The 13,982-nt window shown below is 38.1% G+C and overlaps 1 long non-coding RNA gene across 1 annotated transcript; it reads left to right on the top strand.

The window, feature by feature from the left end:
* Positions 1 to 2,614: 2,614 nt before the first annotated feature.
* On the top strand, positions 2,615 to 4,591 carry LOC141380244 (uncharacterized). The gene is made up of 3 exons (XR_015522428.1): positions 2,615 to 2,674; positions 3,275 to 3,322; positions 4,204 to 4,591. It is a non-coding gene; the product is annotated as an uncharacterized LOC141380244 (long non-coding RNA).
* Positions 4,592 to 13,982: the final 9,391 nt, after the last annotated feature.

Raw genomic sequence — 13,982 nt, 5'->3', positions numbered from 1 at the left:
TATTCCGGTCACAAAATGCGGTGCTATGTTTGCACTCAGTGCAATAGTTAACTTAATTCGATACGAACAAACTGAATAAACAAAGAGCACTGGTCGCTCACTTACCAAATCTGTAGAGACAGGACAATCACCAGCAACTAGAGCCGCGTCTTTATGAAGAGGAGACTAACGTTACAAGCGAATCCGGATTTCAGCGTTTGCAGATGAGAACAGCTCTCAGGTAACGTTAAACAATGTTCCTCCTTAGACACGTAAGTTATTGTTGTCGAGCGTCGCGTACACCGTTAATCCACACGTGATCCAGCTGAGCTCTCACAGAGAGAAAATGAAAACAAAACTGAACTGCAGCAAACTATAAAAGCAACACTTCACGCTTGTTTTGTCAACACAACGTGGCGTCTCTGTGGCGTAAACACGGTGACGCTAATGAATATTAATGAAGTTGCACAATAGAGCACGCTGATTGGTTTGAACCAAGCCTTACTCATGCATTAATGCATCACACTGTAAGACGTAATAAGACACACTCTGGCACAGACGTCCAGTCTGCACGCTGGAATACACGCTATTATGTCATGACCGTGACGCAGCTTCAAAAATTCGTTTCGAACCGGAAGTACGAATTTGCTTGAAATAACGCAAAAACAACCAATTTACACTTTTTAGTGAAATATAGGTGTCCTAATAGTGTTTTTAGCAGTGTGGGACACATATACGACTGTCAACAACTCAAAAAATGTGTTTTGGTGTTTCGTGACCCTTTAAGTTCTTTTAATTGTGAACCTTATCCAATTAATGTGTTTACACTTGCTATGCACTTTACAACATTGCATGCTGGTTCTAGCATCTGCGCCACACTGGCCACAATGGGAGATATTGTCTTGCTTTTAGCTCTGCGAAATATGCAAAGTTCGTAGAACTTTAAAATGATTTTGAGGCGAAGATGGAGGAGAAGGAAAAGGAGGGTCATCATTGCAGCTTGCACCTATAGTATCTATATGGTTTCTTCCACCATTCAGAGAAATTTGTGGGTACAAGAGAGATCTCAGGTCTGGTGGGAGCAAATTGTGGCGACTGAACACTTTTCTTCTTTATGCTTCCTTTGTTGTTGTTGTTGTTTGTCCAATGGCGTCTCCACACATGCTCTTCATTCTAAGTCATTAAACCGCAGAGAAGCACCACATTGTCACAAGTTTAATGATGTACAAAACGTAATAGCTTAATAAATCCGATCTTCCGCATTGTCACTTATCCGATTTATATCTGATTTATTTCCACATATGAAGGCAACAAAGGCTCATTCTGAAAACATAGTCCCGTGGACTTTTCTGGAGACAGCGAATTACGTAGTCGAAGGTATGTATGGCTGCATTTTTTTAAGCAAACGCTACAGCTAACGCTATGACCGCTTACCTCCGTGTGGAGGGCTTTTCCGCCGCAATCAGTTGGTCCAGTTCGCTTGTCGTGTATGTCGGCGGATTTGAGACGCAGAGAGGAATTGACCACAACAACCAGGTTGAAGAGCAGTTCCAGGAATCAGGTAAGAAAAAAACTGAATGCAAAAAATAAAATGAACGAGTAAACCACAGGGTGAGAATGTGGTGACATTCGAAAATGGGGTAAAAGTCTGACGATGGCTTTTCTGGACGGCTTTTGTTAACCGTTTAATCAAAATTGGTTAGGTTTAGGGAAGTAAACGGGCGGGTGGGTCAATCGGTAAAATTGGTTGGGTTTAGGGAGAGGGTGGGTTGGTCGATTAGTCGGTCGCTCAGTCAATCACTGAGCCATTAGTGGTTGAGAAACACTTCTTTAATATGTTATAATGATACAAAGAGATAATATTTAACAATTTAGTAGTTTTGTACAGTATATTTAATAGAGTCTTATAGTTATAACCAGCTCTTTGAGGGCAGCTATAATGCTGATATGGCCCTCAATGAGTTTGATACCCCTGCTTCAGCAAGAAAGTGTCCCAAAAATTGTGATGGTAGGATTCCCTATTTTGGTACCATTCACATTTTCTGACAGTTGAAATGTAAGTAATTGAGTACTGTACTCTACCGAATCGTGGGAATTAAATGGAAATTAACCATTAGTAGACAACAATAACAAGCACTTAGTATTAAATAATTTCAATACTGTACAAAGTTATACACTCTTGATTTATCACTGGTTGCTTTTTTTTTTCCGGGACATTATTATATGAAATGTTTGTGCGCTTAAACATGACGCAAACAAAATCAACAGCAATTGGATTTTTTTAACATCGATTACATGGCTGCACTGTAAAAAGTGCTACACTCACAAAGTTGGTTCTATCTACTTTAAATAATTGCAATCTAGTTAATTTTATTTGTTTTATACCAAAAAAATTTAATTTGCTTCCTCTTTACTTAAAATATATCAGTTTTTATATAACTGTATATTTTGAATAAAACTAATGCAATTTATTTGAGTAGATTTTTTTACGTGGTTATTGTGTAGAATAAATGTTATAAAAGTGAGTTGACACAGACAATTTATTAGAGCAGCTGTCGATGTGGGCAGGTGTTCATAAAACGTGATTTTAATAGTTTGGCGTGACTCCTTTTTCATTGCCCGGGATTTAGCAGGCAGACGCAGCTTCTGCAATGGTCGACATTAACTGCTCCCAGCAGCGGATCTGATTAACACGGTAAGTTGCAAATTTAGCCGAATGATAATTGTAAAGTCATGCAAAACTGCTGTCTTCGCTAGGCAGGTGAGGTTTTAGCTTTGTAAATTGTACTGTAGCCTCAGGTATGTTAACAGTTAGACTGCTCTCACATGGAAAGCTAAGTTGGCTAACGCTAACCAACGCTAGTTTATGCTAATGATTAAAAGTGATGTTATTGAGAAAAAATAGTGAAAGTAGTTTTAAAACACTTAGTAGGTATAACTAACGTTGCAGAACCGATTAACAAGGTCACTGGTGGGCGGTCGGGGTGTGGGGGTTCAGTTTGCTAGCGCTAACTTAGCTAAAGTTAGCTCACCTAAGTTATAGCAGCACATTAAGGATGGATATTAAATGCAGAAACGTATGCAACAGTTAAGTAGTTTGTGTTTAACGTAAGAGAAAGTATAACTTAAAGTTTGTGTTTTAGAGATTTAGTCCATAAGTTTTTTTTAATGCTGCATAGTGAATAAATTACAGATTTACAATTTATTTTAACTTAAATTACATTTACTACTGATGTTTACAGAACCATTTAAACTGTATGCACCTCATTCTAAAAAGCATGTTCTTGGTCTTTAGATACCAAAGTGATTTTGTTACCTGTGGATCTTCAAACTTCACATCCAGGTAAGAAAAACATTAGATACAACTACAGCTATAATTATTTGCAGGCAAGTAAAACATTGGTAAAATTGCAAACAATAGTGGGCTCCATAGAATTAACTTACATTTGATATCTGAAGTGCAACAGTAATTTTTTACTGTTTTTTTTACACAGATATTATGTGTGCAACAGTAAAAACAGTATAAAAATATCCTAATGCAGTTTCTTATTATCTGTCAGTCTTTCAATAAAGCTAACTGATAACACTGAATCCCTGAACTGTCATTTGCCAGTGACATTAAATTTGAAGAAAAAGTCAATTAAATGTAGCTTTAGCAAAAATTTAATGTAAACCTTAATGTAATGTGTACAATGGCAATGTATTTATTTATTTATTTAATAAAATTTGTATTATGACGTGCAAAGTTTGGTGCAAAATGAAGATGACATTTAAATTATAGAACTTGTATTCTATAATTTTCATATAGCCATTTTCAAACAGTTTTAATATCTAAATTAAATACACATTCTTATGCTTTATAAGTTGCCAAAATAAACAAAAAATGTAATACCTAAATTTTAACAATTCTTTGACAGGAAAACACAATGACATGCACTGTTACACTGAGTAAAATCACAGTTTTCTTTAAAATTTGATAACTAAAAACACCTGAAATAATGTAATTACACAACCTCTATAACCTTTTTTTAATTTTTAAATAGAAGTTAGGTATTTTTAACTAAGGTAATTTTTAACTGATAAACTAAGGTGTTTCATCCATGCATCATTCTCACTGGACTTTTGTAACTTCACTTGTAGTTATTTTCTATTTAGTATTTAGCTATTTAATGTTGTTTGGTAGCAACCACCTGAACTCCTGTTTCTTTTTGTCTCTACCAATAGAGTTGTGAGGAATCAGAGGTGCATGCGGCTGCCCACGGGAAAAATTTGCCATCAGCCCAACACAGTTTGGATTATCATAGGACTGTCAGAGGTTTGCCAAACCTGTCAAATGCATGATGGCTCCTGTTTGGACTTACCGATGTCCTCGACTTCAAGTATCCATCAAAACTGTATACATTTGAGATATATTAGAGACTCTTTGTGGGACTGGACATTATGCATCCTAAATCTTCATCAAAATATGCAAATCTCCTCACTGAGTTGCCTTGGATGATTTCTCAATAGGATCTGGTATTATTAATGTTTTTATTTATGTATTGTGTATGTGTAGCCACATTAATGGCCTATTTTGTAGTCACTATTAAAAGGAACATCGATTGATATTGAATACATGTTATGGTCTTTAATCCATCTTCCCATTCTTATTTAATTGTTATTGACAGGAAAGTCTGTTTATCTGTTTTTACTAGTGTATATTGTGCTTACAATATAGAAACGAAGATTTATTTTCTGAGGTTACAGCCAGAAGTCAATTAAATTAGTTTTAAATGACATATGCATGGTTAATTTTATTTAGATCATTAAGTTCATAATACTTAATTAAAATGAGTACAGTCAACATATAGCAATGTATAAGTAAGTTAAGTTTAACAAAAAAAGTAAGTTTATCTGATTTGAGTAATTTTAGAAATATTAGTTGGCTCAACTTAATTTTATTGCATTTGTTTTAAGCAATGTTTTAGTGTTTAAAATACTTAAAAAAGGCTGGAAGTTGAATCAACCTAAAACGTCCGATGCAACCACTTGCCTCACTTTTTATAAGTTAGATCTAAGTAACATTTTTTACAGTGTGTCATTAGACAATTAAATTGATTTTACTCATTGAACTTTGTTGGTTTGATTCAATTTGACCACTCATAGAATGCTAATGACTTCACTTTTGCATAAACATCCCATATGGGTTTGATTTGGGACTAAATTACCTGTAGAGTACAGCACTGGAGTCTTGGCAAGAGGAGCACAGAGAGACCCGATTGCAGGCTATTAAATCAATGTGATATTCCAAGAAAAACCATGAACTCACCAAAGTATTACAACGCACAACAATTCTAGACGATCAACATTGAAAGCAGGGGAAAATGAACCATAAATATACAAGACATTAACAAAAAAAATAAATAAAATAAACATCTGGAAATCATCAAGAGGGGAAAAGGGAAACAAGATGAAATTGGAATTTCAAAATAAAAGTCTTGAATTTTAGTGATTTGATTTATAACTTGATTTATAACTGTATTTATAACTTTAAAACTATATATATATATATATATATATATATATATATATATATATATATATATATATATATATATATATATATCAAACACATCAGGAGGTCAAAAGGGCCACAGAGAGTGTGACAGAAGAGAGTTTACAGCTTTCATTTTGTCATAGCTGGGTTCTGATGTACTTCCCTATCAGCAAAAGATTGTCCAGCAAACTCACAAGCAGTGAATCTGCTTTTTAAGTAATTTTTAATTACTCGTGTTCTCCTCCCTCACCATAGTAAACTACCGCACTATGATGCAAGGAAGAGCAAGGAAATGTTATTTGGGAAATAGCTAAAAAAGAAAAAAAAAATCAAAGGAGGGCTAATAATTCTGACTTCAACTGTATATATGAAAAAAAATCAGAATTATTAAAATGTTTTACATATATATATATATATATATATATATATATATATATATATATATATATATATATATATATATATATATATAAGTAGGTTTAAAAAAATCTATATGACAATACATAATTATAAGTATATTTAAACACATAACATACAAGCATTTTTCTATTTTTGTTATTTTCTATTTTAGTTTATTCGTTCATTATCACCTGCAAATAAGTGTTAATGAAATATAAAACAGTTTTGTGCATTTAGACAATCTCAATTTGAATAAATGTCATTTTTTTGAGCTGGAACAGTTTGTTGTGTGTTTTCCATCAACACCAACTTGTTTTGTATTATAAGATCCAAGAACATTTGATTTTTTTCGTGACACGAGCCCTTTAATAACTCATCAGAAGGATCTAAGAACTCTTATATTGCATTTACTGGCTTCAGTCTGGTTGCTTTTCCTGCCTCTTATTACATGTCCTGATAATCTCACAAATCAGAAGACGACCGTATAAATACTTCCAATATATATGCTCCTGAAAAAAAATAAAAAAATTAAAAAATATTCCAAAATCATACTATGTAAAAATATAAAATATAATAAAATAAAATATAAAATCTGCCATTCATATGATTATCTGTTAATAATAATGATTCTTCACACGATTTTGTTCAGTTTATTTCTAATGTGATGCTAAATTGCTGGCATTTGTTGACATTTCAGCAAGAAAAACACTAATGTAAGTTAAAGCGGTGGCTTATGAATATTAATTAGGCTATACAGCTAAACCACCATACAGTCAAATCACCTAGCAACATTAGTGTGACTGATTAATATTCATGAGGTATGCTCCCATCAGCAGGGCTAACGCTTTTTCTAAATGTATTCAGCTTGGCTCTGATGTAATCATCATGTTGTCATGTTCTCTTGTCATTTATTTTTGTAGTTCAGTCTTGTCTTCCTGTTTCCTGTCATGTGCTCGATTCTTGTGTCATGTTTTCATTCATTCATTCTCCTTTTGGCTTAGTGCCTTAATAATCTGGGGTCGCCACAGCGGATTGAACCACCAACTTATCCAGCACATTTTTACGCAGCGGATACCCTTCCAGCTGCAACCCATCTCTGGAAAACATTCACACACACACTCATTCACACTTATACACTACGGACAATTAAGCCTACCCAATTCACCTGCACTGCATGTCTTTGGACTGTGGGGGAAACCGGAGCACCCGAAGGAAACCCACGCAAACGCAGGGAGAACATGCAAACTCCACATAGAAACGCCAACTAACCCAGCCGAGGCTCGAACTAACGACCTTCTTGCTGTGAGGTGACAGCACTACCTACTGCGCCACTGCGTCACCCAATTTTATTTATGGTAAATATGAATATTTTTAATAATTCCAATTCTGGTTTTGTCCATATTTTACCCAAAGTTGGGGTAAACATGTCGGGGGGCACAAAGTATATAGGGTGGTTCACCCAGGTTGCCATTTAAGCCAGAACCACCACTGCTTATTATGGCCCATTTCCACTGAGTGGTATGGTATGGTTTGGTACACTTTTATGGCCGCTTCCACTGTCAAAAGGTGTACCAAACAGTACCGTACCACTTTTTCAGCACCCTTTTGAAAGGGTACCAAACGCGAGAAAGGGTGCCAAAAGGCGAAGCTAGACGCACAGCTGAACTCTATTGGTTTACATTGATCCGTCATTCGCTTACGCAACAAGCCAGAATTAAAACAAGAGAGCCGCCATGTTTAAAATACAGAGCCGACTGAGCGGAGATTACATTGTAAACACATATAATAACGTGCCATGGTTAACCCGGTGTCACATCCGTCAGTGACCACCTGAGGGCGTTGTAGTGCACCAGGACTCAATTGGCACTACAGCGTCCCAATGAAAAAACTACATTTCCATACATACCACGCACATACACCGGAACATATACACTGACCTGTCATCACATCTGTTTTGTGTTACTGTTGATTATCTGGACTATATATTCAACCATTCCACCCATGTTTATCATTGCGTCGTTTGTCTTCCTTGTCTTTCCTGCCGCAGTGTTTCTAGTAAGTCTAATATTCGAGTTTTGATTCCTGAGCCCTGTCTCTGTTTTATGTTTCTTGTTTTGTTGTTTATTTGTACTTTGAGCACCTTGTTTCTCTGTTGATGCGCACTGTAAATAAACCGCACTTGGATCTGCACCCTTTTGGTTTCTGTTTCAATCCGTAATGTGACACCCGGGCTCAAACAAACCTTGTCGTCGTCTTTATGAACAGCCGCAAAGCCAAAAAGAAGGAGAGGGGTCTGTATGCAGACCTGGGGCCTCATGTACGAAGACTGGGTGGAAATCATACTAAAACATTGCGTACGCACAAAGCTGTAAATGTGCGAATCCCACGCATATTCTTTTGTACATCCGAATGAACGTGAAACTGAGCGCAACATGCACGAGCGCAAAACCCCTCCCAGCCTCCTCCCCCGTATGAATATGCTAATGACTCTACTTTGGCAAAACCCAACGATAAAGCAACGGCAAAAGCAAGCAAGAGGAGAAACTTTGAACAGAATGTGAATTGGAGGTGCTGCTTTCAGAGGTAGACCGGAGGAAAACGTTGTTATTTGCAAGTTTGTCCTCCGGAATTAACAACAAAAGAAAAAAATAGAGTGGGAGAGTTTAGCTGATGCGGTTAACACAGTTGGGGCTGAACATCGCACTGTTGAGTTAAAAGAGAAATAGTGTGATTTATAGGTGTAAAATGTTGTAGCAGTCTTAATAGTCTCAGTGGCGCAGCTCGTAAAGCGCATGATAACATGTTTTGACACGTTTGAGAATGAACTCGGTTCGAATCCAGCGTCTGATGAACTCATTCTTCTTTTTTTCCCCGCTACATATCAGATTTTGCCAACTATCACGAGAAAGAAAAGTAGGAAACATTAATAAGTCTGTGCATCATATTTTATTTGCACATTTATTGAATGGAAATGTTTCTGATTCACGCATGCAAATTCATCTTCAGATGGTGCCTTTACAGCAATGTGCATGCGGTAGATCGCTCCCATTACAATGGGAAAACAGGCGATCGCTGCAAATTGCGCTTTAATGTTTAGCTGGTCAACTGTATGGTATGGAAATTTTATATACCTACTAGATGAACCCGTCTCATACAGCTGCAAGCTCAAACACTTTGTAAAGTGCAATTTAACACAACTGCCTCTAGGAGTCGCCAATGGAAATAAAACAGACACGCACAAAAAGTGTGCGTACGCCTGCCATGAAGCTGGCGTGGAGCTGCGCACATTCCCACGTTCAGTTCATCGTTAGTAAATCCAAGCGTGAGCGATTCTGAGCGTGAAACCTGGCGTACGCACAAACTTTTTTTTTTGCGTACGCAGCGTTGATACATGAGGCTCCTGGTGCAGTGTTTTCGGCGCTCGAAAACTCCAGCGTATTGTGGACGGATGGCGTAACCTTAGCAAAACTTATGCATTTTAAAACGAAAATGCACTAGTGTAAACGAGGCCTTGGAGTGCAAGTTCTTGAAAACAATACTCTTTGTAGACTACAAAACATAATTCATGCATGCATAATGAAGCCGCTTTTGGGCCTGATTCACTAAATGTGGCTCATGTCAGTAATGTGTTGTGAAATCTGGCCCTTGTTGTTTTCTGGGACCCTGTGAACGGAGATCGTTTTGACAGTGTCTGTACACACAACTTCAAAAAAGCCAAGCGATATTGTCCTTTTTAGTGCATTGTTGTGTAAATGTAACCCGGCTTGCTTTTATCCAGTCACATCCAGTACGAAGCTATTTGAGGAAATGGCCATTCTCTGACCCATGCGAATGCTCAAACGTCTCTTCAACTTCTTATCCTAGAAGCCTTGTATTATTGTAGCACCTTCATTTGGGGTGCTTAAAAACAAAGAGACGTCTCTTTTTGTACTGAAATGAATCGCCGCTATCTGCTTGTGAAGGACTGGGCATACGTATCTATGACAAGAATTCAGAAATGCAAAGAAAATTACCATGACATAAGCTTCACAGGCTTGAGATGGATTGATAGACAGATGGAGAAAGGGAGAACGGGACGGGAGAGGTGTTTGAAGTTTACATGAATGGTTTTTTTTGATGGATAGTGTTTGTACACAGACCGAGCTGTCCTCGCCAAAGCTGTGAATGCATGACACAGAGCTTAGAAGGTGATAAGGGCTGAGCGAGAGGATGGTGTGGAAAGAGATAAGCTTACCGAGAGCGAGAGAACCAGAAAAAGAGAGAGAGGAAGGGAATGAAACAGGCCGACTGTGAGCAGATATTGGGCCGTGGATGCCCTGATTTTGCATTAGGTATGGCAGGCTTTAGCCCTTTGCTCCAAATGGCTGAGAATGATAGCATGTTTTTTTTTTTGGAGCTCCAGGAGCAGGATCCATTGAAAAGATTTGTATTTGCAACGCTTTCCTTGTTTGAATTTCTATATTTCAGCTCCGTTCCACTTTTTTAGGGTGACACATAATGCTATACAACAGTTGCAATACAGCATGGTTGTATTTTGGGACACTTCTGAAAGTAGTTTCATTTTAAAGGTGCCATATGATGACAATCTGAGTATACCTAGCTTAGTGATAAGAGTTCAGTACATGGAAATAGCATACCGTTGGCCTCAAACACCACTGTCTCCTTGTTCTCATGTAGATCCTGTGTAGTCGCTTTGCTCCAATTGGCCTGTTTTACACTTGGATATTACATAGTCCTATTATCTACACTGCAAAAAACGATTTTTTTGTCTTGTTTCTAGTTCAAATATCTAAAAATTCCTAAATTAAGAAGAATTTCCTAGACAAGCAAAACATATTGTCTTGTTTTGAGAAATAATATGCCAATATTAAGTGAGTTTTTTCTTAAAACAAGCAAAATAATCTATCTGCCAATGGGATAAGCAAAATAATCTTACGTCAAAAGAAAAAACAAGATTATTTTGCTTACCCCATTGGCAGATTATTTTGCTTGTTTTAAGGAAAAACTCACTTAATATTGGCATATTATTTCTTAAAAGAAGACAATAGGTTTTGCTTGTCTAGAAAATGCTTGTTGATATAAGAAATTTTAGATATTTAGACTAGAAACGAGACAAAAAATCTAAGCAAGAAAAGCATTTTTTGCAGTGTACATAGGATCATTAGTATGACGCCCCAGAATGCGTTTGATTGGCTGCAACACTTCCTAGTCAGATTAATCATTCACGCATTTTCCTTTGGCTTAAGGCTGACTTATATTTCTGCGTCAAGTGCACGCATATGCTTCGGCATAACATAGCCCTTACCGTACGTTCACACCGAAAGCAGCGAGAGCGTCAAAGTAGCCGGAAGTCATTCATTTTCAATGAGAGGCGGCGGCGATAGGTGACGATAAGCGGCGAAGAGCAGAGCGGCGCGTCTTCGCCGGCGTGAGCGTCGAGGAGAGTTGAAATGAAGTCAACTTTATGGTAATGAGCTATGACGCGGTTCGGCGGCAAGCAATCAGAATGAAGACGTCCACAGCTTGATAGCAGTTCAGGGAACACAGACCCGTGAACTTTGGTTCCGACCACAGTTGTTCCCAAGGGTTTGATTATTGCGGTCGCCGGATTTCCAATTTCCAATGTTTTCTTACAGGAACATACATTAAATAAGTTACTGGCGAGTTACTGATGTTCATTAATGTTATATAAATTTATCTTTAAAAAGCGGGAACAGTACAGTACAAAACAGTACTGCTGCTTCAGGATATTTCAGACATATGGACACATATTGGAAAAATAGAGCAAAGCCACACCAGACGCAACTTGATCTTCCATTGTTATATGAATTTGATAAGAAGTGCGCAACATTTTCACGCTAAAAACAAGTCTTATGCAGGAATGTAACTAATATGCTGCAACGGCTCCTTTAAGTACGAGATCAATGTAGCGAGTTTTGACGCTCTCGCCGCCGGAGCTGAAGGCAGACAGCGTTGTCGCCAGGGCGGCCAGAGCGACCTTGGACGCTTTCGCCGCTTTCGGTGTGAACGTACGGTTACTGTGGCGGTCGCCAACGCTGACGCGCACCTCTCAAAGAATTTAACTACACGCAAGCTCTGTGATTGGTTGGCTTGGTAGCGCTAACCACTGTGGGCGGGACTGAGAGCCACGGCAAACCTTTTTGGAGCGAGTGTTTACAAGTGTTGAGTCCTGTGAAGGAGCTCCTGATGGAAAGTTTTGTTTTGCGTTTACCATATGATTAAATTTCTTGCACATCTGCTGTTTCATACCTCAAAATGAGCAAGTTTAAGCTGCTTCTACATTAAGGTAGCATTAAAAAAAAAAAAAAAACACCAGCGACAAAACTCAACACAGAGGAACATAAAAACCTACTGCCAGCTAGTGGTGGTCATGGAGGAGGGGAACCTGTGAGCCTTCAAGTGGTTAAGTCTTTAAATCACACTGTAAGCTGATTTCTACTGTAGCATCTTGCAGAATTACTAGTAAAATAATGTATTCATCATAGCAAAGACAAAAGAAATAAGTTATTAGAAGTTAGTTATTAAAACTGTTAGGCTTAAAATGGGGGGCAACACTGTGGCGCAGTAGGTAGTGCTGTCACCTCACAGCAAGAAGGTCGCTGGTTCAAGCCTCGGCTGGGTTAATTGGCATTTCTGTGTGGAGTTTGCATGTTCTCCCCGCATTCGCGTGGGTTTTTTCTGGGTGCTCCCGTTTCCCCCACAAGACCAAAGACATGTGCTACAGGTGAATTGGGTAGGCTAAATTGTCTGTAGTGTATGTGTGTGTGTGGATGTTTCCCAGTGATGAGTTGCGGCTGGAAGGGCATCCGCTGCGTAAAAACATGCTGGATAAGTTGGTGGTTTATTCCGCTGTGGTGACCCCAGATTAATAAAGGGACTAAGCCTAAAAAAATGAATGAACAAATGTTTAAAATGCTACAAAAAAAGCTTCAGAATATCCCTATTGGTACCTTAAAGAGAAAAAGTGAAGTGTGCTTTGAAGAAATCAATACCACCAGCTTCAACACGACTTCCTAGAGCACTCATCAGCCCAGTGAAATGTCACCTTACTCGTGAAATTCTTTAAGTACTTCTCTTTCAGTCTGTATTATAATTCCTGGCAGTAGCCCAAAGGCCAGGGCTCATTAAATATTTATATTCCATTCCACCCATCCAATTTATGCATTCATGAATATGAGTATCCTACTTATGTGTGAAGAATAAGTGTCCAAATAGTAAAAAAAGTGACTCTATAGTGAAAAATGTCACTCTGTAATACCTGAAGACAGCTAGCATTAGCATTCAGCTCGATATGTGCTCATCCATGAGGCTACTCAGCCTACGTTTACATGACAATGACGTAGCCAGTAAGGGGAAAAGTATTCCCCCTTGCATTTTAAAGCTTTTTCAGATCTATACAACATTTTCAAAACAATCTGCATTGAAACAATCATGAAAACATCCAAAAAATGCTACATTACGTATGCTAGGTCGGTGTTTGGCGCTGTTACCTACAGTACCTTGTGTGTAAGATGTGTCTCAACTGTTGTAAAGTGAATTAAATCCACATGTTGATGATGAAGTGCTAGTAAACACATACTCCGCCATTGCTGTGTGTGTTTGCACTCGACTTTAATCTAAAATTCCCTAAATGCGTATCGTGCGTCGATTTCATAGAATATCATTTTCGGGTGTTTACATGTTCACGACAGCTATGGTATTTTTTTTAAATCCACTTTGTAACCAGTTTTCAGATTTGTGCACTTACAGTTCCAAAATCATGTGAAGAAACAGAAAAAAAACACCTAAATCCGGCCGCTAGCTCAGCGACTTTTACATGGTCATCCACTGAAGTTAAGCAGGGCTGTGCCTGGTCAGTATCTGGATGGGAGACCACATGGGAAAGCATAGTTGCTGCTGGAAGTTTTGTTAGTGAGGCCAACAGAGGGCGCTCAACCTGGAGTCTGTATGGGTTCTAACGCCGCAGTATATTAATGGGGACTCTATACTGCGCTGTGAGCGCCGTCTTTCGGATGAGACGTTGAACCGAGATCCTGCCTCTCTGCGG

Source organism: Danio rerio, chromosome 22 (genome assembly GCF_052040795.2).
Source record: "Danio rerio strain M-AB ecotype USA chromosome 22, GRCz13ab, whole genome shotgun sequence".
Taxonomy (NCBI): domain Eukaryota; kingdom Metazoa; phylum Chordata; class Actinopteri; order Cypriniformes; family Danionidae; genus Danio; species Danio rerio.
Note: the sequence above shows the minus strand (reverse complement) of the source record. Positions and strands in the feature narration are given on the sequence as shown.